The following is a 10,216-nucleotide window of genomic DNA, read 5'->3' on the forward strand; positions in this document are numbered from 1 at the left end:
ATCTCAGTCAATATCCTCTGCATATAGTCTAACTGTTCCAAACCGTCATATAATGATGCCCAGAACTAAATATAACGATGCAGGCCTGACAATTACCCATCTGAGTGAAACTGTTACCTGCCCTCTTCTGCAAACCATATTTCCATTAGCCAAGAGTCCATTGGATTTGACAGTCACATACTGTGATCTGGGCCCTTTTCCATGCATAGCTGTTAACACATACACAGCTCCTTAGTCTTTTTTCCCAATGGTTCATTTTTTGGATTGATACATAATCTCTGGAACATAGTAGGAACTTGATAAATATTTGGATAAACAAATAGAAGGTTTTATCTTATTCTCTATTAATTGTTTCCTTCATAATTGAAATTTTATTGGTAATAATTTGATGATCAGTTCATAGAAATTATGAATAATTTGTAAGAAAACCTAAAAAGCCATGTAGTTGTAATTCTTTCCACAGAATTATTCCAAATACTTTTCAGCTTAAAATTTGGTAGCAAAATGTTTTTTATTTTTATTATATTTTAAATTTATTTATTTCATCTTATTTATTTTTGGCTGCGTTAGGTCTTCGTTGCTGTGCGTGGGCTTTCTCTAGTTGCTGCCAGCCGGGGCTACTCTTCGTTGGGGTGCACGGGCTTCTCAGTGCAGTGGCTTCTCTTGTTGTGGAGCACAGGTTCTAGGCACGCGGGCTTCAGTAGTTGTGGCGCACGGGCTTCGTTGCTCCGCGGCATGTGGGATCTTCCTGGACCAGGGCTCAAACCCGTGTCCCCTGCATTGGCAGGCGGATTCTTAACCACTGCGCCACTAGGGAAGCCTGCAAAATGCTTTTTAAACGAGGATTTCAAATATATTATCTTAAGGCATTGATAAATTCTTACATCTGGAGCCCCCTGATTTCATGATTATCAGTCATACTACATGCTCAAAAATTTATAAATTACACATTAACAAATTATTAGGAAAAAGTGGACCACCACACCCAAAGATATTACTGCTAGCTCATATGTTTGACAGGGGTGCCTCTTTTTTTTTCTCTCTCTCTTTTTTGGCTACACCACATGGCTTGTGGGATCTCAGTTCCCCAACCAGGGATTGAACCCTGGCCCCCGGCAGTGGAAGTGCTGAGTCCTAACCACTGGATCGCTAGGGAATTCCCAGGGGATGCCTCTTAAAAAGAGAGCTTTCAAAAAAAAAAAAAAAAAAAGAGAGCTTTCAGGACTTCCCTGGTGATCCAGTAGTTAAGACTTCCCCTTCCAATGCAGGGGGTGCGGGTTCAATCCCTGGTCGGGGAGCTAAGATCCCACATGCCTTGTGGCCAAAAATCCGAAACATAAAACAGAAGCAATATTGTAACAAATTCAATAAAGACTAAAAATGGTCCACATCAAAAAAAAAAAAAAAAAAAAAAAAAAAAATCTGGGCTTCCCTGGTGGTGCAGTGGTTAAGAATCCGCCTGCCAATGCAGGGAACATGGGTTCGAGCCCTGGTCAGGGAAGATCCCACATGCCGCGGAGCAACTAAGCCCGTGCACCCCAACTACTGAGCCTGCGCTCTAGAGCCCGTGAGCCACAACTACTGAAGCCCACGTGCCTAGAGCCCATGTTCTGCAACAAGAGAAGCCACCGTGATGAGACGCCCACGCACCGCAAGGAAGAGTAGCGCCCCCCCCCCCGCCCCGCTTGCCGCAACTAGAGAAAACCCGCACAGCAATGAAGACCCAAAGCTACCAAAAATAAAATAAAATAAATTTTTTAAAAAATCTTAAAAAAAAAAAAAGAGAGAGAGAGAGAGAGTTTTCAGGGAGTTTCCTGGTGGCCTAGTGGTTAGGATTCTGGGCTTTCACTGCCGTGGCCCGGGTTTGATCCCTGGTTGTGGAACTGAGATCCCACAAGCCACGTGGCCAAAAATAAATAAATAAATAAAAATAAAGAGAGAGTTTTCAGGCTCCAACTCCAAAGATTCTAATTTACTATGTCCCTTAAGAATCTTCCAACCATATGATCCACCAATCCCATTTCTGGGTATATATCCAAAGGAAATGAAAGTAAGACCTCAAAGAATTATCTGTGCTCTCATGTTCGTTGCAACATTATTCACAATAGCCAAGATATGAAACAAATCTTAGAGTCTGTCAACAGAAGAATGAGTTTTAAAAATGTGACGTATATGTAGGGATATTCTTCCGCCTTAAAAAGGGAGATCCTGCCATCTGAAGCAGTATAGATGAAACTGGAGGACATTATACTAAGTGAAATAAGCAAGACAGAAAGAAAATACTTCATGATTTCACTTATGTAAATCTAAAAATGTCAAACTCATAGAAGCAGAGAGTAGAGTGGTGGCTGCCAGGGGCTGGGAGGGAGGGAGGAATGGGGAGATGTTAATCAAAAGTGTACAAAGTTGTAGTTATGTAGGATGAATGACTTCTGGAGATCTAATGTACAGCATGATGACTATAATTAATAATACCACATTTATCATATACTGAAAATTTGCTGAGGCTTCCCTGGCTGTCCAGTGGTTAGGACTCTGAGCTTCCACTGCCGAGGGCAGGGGTGCAACTCCTGGTCAGGGAACTAAGATCCCACATGCTGCGTCGTGCAGTCAAAAAAAAAAATTTGCTAAGACAGTAGATTTCAGATGCTCTCATCACACACACACACACACCAGTAACTGTGAGGAGATGGATACCTTAATTAGCTTGATTGTAGTAATCATTTCACTCTACGTGTATAAAATGCCATGTTGTACACCTTAAATATATACATAGTTTTTATAAATCAATCTTCTAGATGAATCTGATGTGCAGTCAAATTTGAGAATCACTGACGTAGTATATCTACACATTTGATCAACATGCTATAAGGTGTCTGATGGAAATTATTAATAGGAAATGTTAAGGGGCAGGCTACTTACAGCACACCCACAAAGGATTCTATGGTCAAAAATGTTGAGGAACACGAGGTGTAAATGGGTTCTTTACTGTGTGATTTTTTAAATATACAGTTGACCCTAGCACAACACTGGGGTTAGGGGCACCCACCCTCTGAACAGTTGAAAATCTGCTTGTAACTTGTAGTTGGCCCTCCGCGTTTGCAACTCCTCCAATCCGAGATTCCCAGTCACAGATTCGACAAATCACAGATTGTGTTGTACTGTAGTATTTACTATTGAAAAAAACCTGCTTATAAGTGGAGCTGCACAGTTCAAACCTGTGTTTTTCAGGGGTCACCTGTACATTGTGAATCTGCAGCAGATGAGATCTAACATGAAGCACTCCCCCAAACGTAGAGGACAAGAGACTGATCCATTAGCTAGCGTTATTTGAGTATAATCATTCGATAGTGAAGTATTAATTTAAATGAAGAAGAATCTAAACCCACATTTCTCCATATTTTCTTATAAATAAAAAAAATTTCACTGCAACTCCATTTATTCTTTCTTTTTTCTTTCCTTTTTATTTTTTTTATTATTTTTTTAATCTTTCCCTAAAGATGCTCTTTTTTTTTTCCCTAAAGATGTTCTTTCACTCATAGACTGTGGTTGCTGGAACGAGCTTGTACTGGCTCTTAAGAGCTGATTGTTAAATTTTTTAGGAATTTTGTGAGCTGGTTGTCAAAAGGCAGACATTATTAGAAATTAAATTATGTAAACATACAATTAAATCGTGTATGTTATAAACAAAGGTAATAAATACTCAAATCTCATCACTTAATTATTTTACTACATTTTACTATTTACTAGGTTCTTGGGGTTATTTACATCTATTGTAACTGTGTGGTGGGAACTGGTCATGATGGGAATATTTGTACCTCAGAAATAAGCAAATGCTAGAAATCAGGGCCCCTCCCATCCCACATCAGAAAGCTGGAAAAAGTTGTTAAACATTTACCAGCACATCATTGCCCATGCATTGGGTAGTGACTTTCCCCCATAAGTAAATCTCTGTCCTACAGCTGTACTCTGCTTTCCTTCCTAATCAGCATATTTTTACCCTAAAGTGTTTCCTCCCATTGACATGTTCCAGTTATGATGACCCTCATCTCCATGATAAGTCTGAACTTTTTATTTTAAAATTTCAGTTTTAAGGGAGTTTCCTGGCGGTCCAGTGGTTAGGACTCTGTGCTCTCACTGCTGGGCCCCAGGTTCGATCCCTGGTCGGGGAACTAAGATCCCACAAGCCACTTGGTGCAGCCGAAAAAAAATTCAATTTTAGGATGTTTACTAAAACATGCTTGTACATTGGATGTGAACCTTTTTTCTACTGAGATGGCAAAATAGTGATGTTGGAACATGTGTGGTCACGAATGAAGATTGACTGAACAACATAAAAAGAAATCAATGCTTACACATAAATGTTGGTTTTGAGTTGCAGTAAAGATCGATTTGGACATGCTAGAAGCTGTTACTTATTCATTTCTAACCCTACTTCCAGTTAATATTGCTTCCATAATTTCCCCCCAGAAGTCAGTCCACAACTCTGCCCCAATGTTTGATAATGTACTTTAGGACTTATTTAAGTTATTGTTTCTGTGCTTCAACCTCAGTTTGGACATCCATTTTACTAGGTTTATTGTATCTTGCCATTATCCCCTCCCTACTCATATGTAGCTCAGTGCATTCTGTAGTTGAGTCACAAGAAATTCTCTAGTGCTAATAGTTCTTCTAAGCCCCTGGTGGGAGATTTGGCACTGTCCTTCATTATTCCACTGGACTCATTGACAACACTGATGAAACAGCACTTCTCTGAGTTCTTACTTACACACATTTCCTTACTTACACACATTCTTAGTCACGGAACATTCAACCCCCAATCCTAGATCTTTGATATAGGATGACTAGACCTTCTATTCATCAGTTTCACACTAACTATTTAGTTAAGCTATTGGGTCTGATACATTCAAGAACCTGGGGGTCCTCTAATATTGATTACTGGATCCTATTCAACCATAACCAAGTTCAGTCCAAGTTGCTTCTAGGCCCTTCAGCAACAAATAGTTTGTCACTTAACCATCCAGAAAATAGCCTTTGATATTGATACATACTTCCCAATGTCCTACCTCAACAATAGCACTCCTGAATTCAAATGCTGGTCCAACGCTGAGTCTGCTTCAAGCGCTGAAAGCCCCCGAAGGGTACAGGGAAAGAGATGCCTTTGCAGGTCTTCCTGTGTTCGCCTTGTGCATTTTTGAGTGAGCCAAAGCCCTGCTCATTTCAGTTTTTACCACAATTCAGGTTTCAAATCTCATATTATTATTCATGACAACAAAATCAACAATAATATCCTGCAACTGGATAGTACATTCGCTTTGTCATGTATATTATCTCAAAGATGTTCATAAGATAAATGAGGACACATCAGGGTTCTAAGAGATTAAGGCATTTGTTATTAAATGCTGGTAGCTTGCTTGAGGTCACCCAGCTGGTTAGTGGAGAGGCTGGGAGCTGGAAGCCAATTTTTGGCTCAGTCCACTCAATTTTATGTTTATTCTGTTATCCCACCCAGCTGCTTGTTTCTCTAGTGTTTTCCTCAGTACCATACTTTGGCCCAGAGCACAGAAGATACAGATCTTACAGAAGATACATCCTCAAACATGCACATTTTAAAAACAATCTAACTAGAACTGGCTGAGTAAAAATTCCCTGGGGGGGAAAACATGTAAACTCACTTATGAGGGTCCAAAATAGTAGTCTGGTATGAGTGTACCCCTCATCTTTAGAGCAGACTCTCCTCTCACCTCCAAAAAGCTTATGAATGCTTCCACCAACACTTGAAGATGGCTTTAGAGAAAATTGAAAGCTTAATGAATCAAATCCAGCTTACACTTAATAGACCTGCAAAAACCTCTCTGACATGGTGTGTTGGTAGCTTTTTGCAATAAAAATGTTAATTTAATAACTTCTTAATTTGGAAGGCAATAAAGCTATGACAAAAGATGAACTTCAAAATTGCTTTCAGCAAGGGAAATTAGGTGAGGCACCACTCTGCAAATGCTATTTGAAGCACCCGCCTCCAGAACCTAACCTCCTCCACCACAGCAAAGTTCGCAATCCCCACCACGTTGCAGAAGGAAAAGTATGTGGTTCTTTGGAAGGTCACATGAGGATGCTATCGAGTGCCCCACCTATGTCTCCTGCCAGAGTCCTTTCCAACCCAAGAAGATTTACCTCCAATACAAGTACCCGCCTCCACAATTTAGCCTCTTTTATCACTATAGGTTTCATGGCCCCAAGCAACTCATCTAGGGGGAAATACTGCTTTGTGTCAGGAGAGGGAGGCTAATCAAAATCAAGACAACATGATAAGGTAGGAATAGCTCCAACAAAGTTGGAAGACAGTGCCACAGCTAAAGAATAAATGGGCTTAAGCTATTTCCATTTAGCAAGATCTACATTAACAGCAAACTAACTGAAGAGCCCCAGTGCTTGGTAAGCCACTCATTTAAGATCATTGAATTAACCAGATGCGATGTTAGGAAATCTGAAGACGAGACAGCAACAGTTGGGTGGACGTTGAAGTATTGATAACTGAGATCTAAATATTTTAAAGGGATTGTGTAGCCTTGACTGAGTCCTGTTCCCAATTGGTCCCAATCTTGATGAGAAATGGAGACCCAAAAGGCAATCTCAAGGGTTTTATACTAGGAGTTCACTCCATGTCAATGCAGGGAGATCATAAAGGGCTTACCAAACATCTCAGAGTCTGGTAACTACATTCGACCCCTTGGGGAAAAACCCAGGTGATGCAGGAGAGATATAAATTAGCCCATTTGGAAACAGCATCCCTCTCAGATAAGGAGACGGCGCTCTGTTCCTGGAAGGTCCCCAAAGTGCAGAAGTGTAACAGGGTAACTCATAAGAGCCGCACCTATGGAAAACTGACTGGAGGTCCCACTGATATCACCGACCAAGATTTGGCAGATATTAAAATCCAGCCCTTGGTGGGGGGGAAGGGGGGGTGGTGGGATGAACTGGGAGATTGGGATTGACATATATACACTAATATGTATTAAATAGATAACTAATAAGAACCTACTGTATAAAAAAATAAATAAAATAAAATTCAAAAAAAAAAAAATCCAGCCCTAAGCACACAGAGCCTAATTTGGAAAGAGGGCGGGTCCGTCTTTTTTTTTTAAATGAATTTATTTATTTTTGGCTGTGTTGGGTCTTTGTTGCTGCACGCGAGCTTTCTCTAGCTGCGGTGAGCGGGGGCTACTCTTCGTTGCAGTGCGCGGGCTTCTCATTGCAGTGGCTTCTCTTGTTGCAGAGAATGGGTTCTAGGCACGTGGGCTTCAGTAGTTGTGGCACACGGGTTCAGTAGTTGTGGCTTGTGGGCTCTAGAGCGCAGGTTCAGTAGTTGTGGCACACGGGCTTAGTTGCTCCGCGGCATGTGGGATCTTCCCGGACCAGGGCTCAAACCCGTGTCCCCCGCATTGGCAGGCGGATTCTTAACCACTGCGCTACTAGGGAAGCCCCAGGTCTGTCTTTTAACAAGCAAAAAAAGCAGCAGAAATCAAAGCATCATCTTCCCAAAAAGGAAACCTATGGTGGGTAAGAGAACCAGTGTGCTCAACTGGGAAGCAACACTGCATCTCTGGGAAGGAGAGAAGTCAACCCAGAGAGGCTTCCTACAGAGTGAAAGTTTCATAACCGGAAACTCCATGAGGAAGGAAGTGGAGTACAAGATACAGGACACACATCTGAGACCTTACTACCACTGAAAGTGTGTTCGTGAAACCGTTCTCTCAAGAGTCCACGTGTCACCCCACTGGAATGCTAGGATCTAGATGAAAGATGGAGAAAGAGCAGTAACCAGAGTTAGAACCAGCCCACTTTTCTTTTGATTGACAATTTGGTGTTCTCAATGGGAAGAGCTGGCAGATGAGTTGAAGGGCATTGAAAAACTACTAATAGCCACTCTCCACACAGCATAATTGATGGTAGAATTATCAGTATGGTGACAGATAATGTTAAATGACACATAATGGTAAATGGGTTTTAGAGGGAAGTAAGTCCAGATTTGCCTGTTGTTGTTATTTTTGTTGCTGTTTTTTCTTTCAAAAGTGTCTAGGTTTGGCTGACAAGGTGTATGGCCACCTCATTAATGAGTTACATTAGCTTTCTCTACTCACCTGGTCTCTCTCAGCCGTAGGAGCCCCAGTCAGCCTGGCATCATGGAAGATGAGAAAACACTGAATTCAGAAGACCTGGGTCCTGTGCCTAACCCTGCCACTAACAGCTGAGACCTCAGGCAGGGACATCACCCACTTGGATTGCTTTCTCATCTATAAAATGAAAGAAATGGCACTTGAGTCTCTCAGTGGTCTCTTTGAGTTCTAAAATTATGACTATAGGAAAAAACCTTTTGTTTTTTGCCTACTCAACCCCACCTACTCAGTCTTCACCTTACTCTTCACCTCCTACGATGAAAGGAACATCGCTCCTTAGATGTTTCTGCCTTGTCTCTGGACGTCTTCACTCACGCAGATTTAACTGAGTCATCTACCTCTTCAAAATCAGCTTAAAAAACTTTTTTTTTGGTCCCTGCCACCTCTTTGTCTTCTGCTCTTTTGGAAAAGCATGTTCATGAGATCGGATGGAGTTGAATAATCCAGGGCAGCTTTGGTTTTCTTTTGCTTCTTTTTCTCCCCATTATAAACTCTGAGTCAGATGAAGTCTTTCTTAAGTGGTGGCTGAAGAATACGTTTTTTAGTGACGTACTAAGTCACATGAGGAGAAAGGCGATTATTAGCTTAAAGAGGAAGTTGTTATACCCCACACAGAAAAGACACAAAGTCACACAGGAAGACACAGAAGACACAGGGGTTTGTAAGGGGCTGGAGTGCCCAGATTAACTGAATTATGCTCTTAATTATGCGGAGGCGGTAGAATAGTATTTCTCAACCTTGGTTTAGCATCCAAATCACCCGGGAGCTTTAAATACTGTTGATGCCTTGCTCCCACCCTCCAGAAATTCTGATTTAATTGATCTGGGGCGTGGATTTGGACACACCTTGGGATTTTTAAAACTCCCCTTGGGATTCTAACATATAGCCAAGACTGAGAACCATTGCAAGAAGAGAAGTTGAAAATTATGTTAAAAACAATTGGATCCAGAGATTTGTCTTATAAAGGTGTGGCCTTGGAATTCGGCATTTGAAACAGTCACCATGGAGACGGGCCTCACAGAATTTTGGAAAGAAGATCCATTCCAGAACTTTCGTTATCTAATCCTCCCATGTCTATGGGAGAATCCTAACTTGAGATCAGTGAACCCCATGATACTGCATGCAAAATATTCTCTGCATATGTGAATGTGCATTGTTCCAAGCACAAGACCCATAGTTTTCATCAGATTTTTAAAGAAGACCATGACCTGAAATATTAAAAACCTCTGATTTATTGGAAAGAAAAAGATTATACGAGATGATTACTTTGGGATAGCAAATATCCTTATATTGGTTGAATACTGGTCCTTTAAGGATCGTCGCTGGGGGTCAGTGGTCCTGGTTAAAAGAAGTGTCACTCACAATAAAGTAATGTATTTAAAAATTTTTTTAATTTTATTGAAGTATAGTTGATTTACAATGTTGTATTAATTTCTGCTGTACAGCAAAGTGACTCAGTTATACACATATAGACATTCTTTCTTTATATTCTTTTCCATATGGTTTATCACAGGATATTAAATGGGGGAGGTGGGGAGGGAGAGGGACGGAATGGGAGTTTGGGGTTGGTAGATGCAAACTATTATATATAGAATGCATAAACAAAAAGGTCCTAATGTAGAGCACAGGGAACCATATTCAATATCCTGTGGTGTATTTTTATTAGGTCCTCTACTCTGATGAAATGGGGTTAATGCCACCTGTTCTGTCCCACAGGTGTGTCACGTGACACAGCAGCATGGCCAGTTTTGCTGTTGGTGCTAAGTGGATGAATTGCTTTCAGGAGGGAATAACAATGGCAACAGAAGCAGGAAATATTTATCTTGCACTTACTAGCAGTGCCAGACACCCATCTAAGCCCTTGACATACATTAACTCATTTGTGCTGCACAACAGCCCTAGGAGGTAAGAACCACCATCCTCCTTTTACAGGTAAGAAAATGGAAGCAAAGAGTGTAAGTAACTGAACAAGATCTCTCAGCAAATAAGTGTCAGAATTGAGACTCAAACGTAGGCTGTCTGACTCCAGGGTCCGCCTT

This window comes from Balaenoptera musculus, chromosome 6 (genome assembly GCF_009873245.2).
Source record: "Balaenoptera musculus isolate JJ_BM4_2016_0621 chromosome 6, mBalMus1.pri.v3, whole genome shotgun sequence".
Classification (NCBI taxonomy): domain Eukaryota; kingdom Metazoa; phylum Chordata; class Mammalia; order Artiodactyla; family Balaenopteridae; genus Balaenoptera; species Balaenoptera musculus.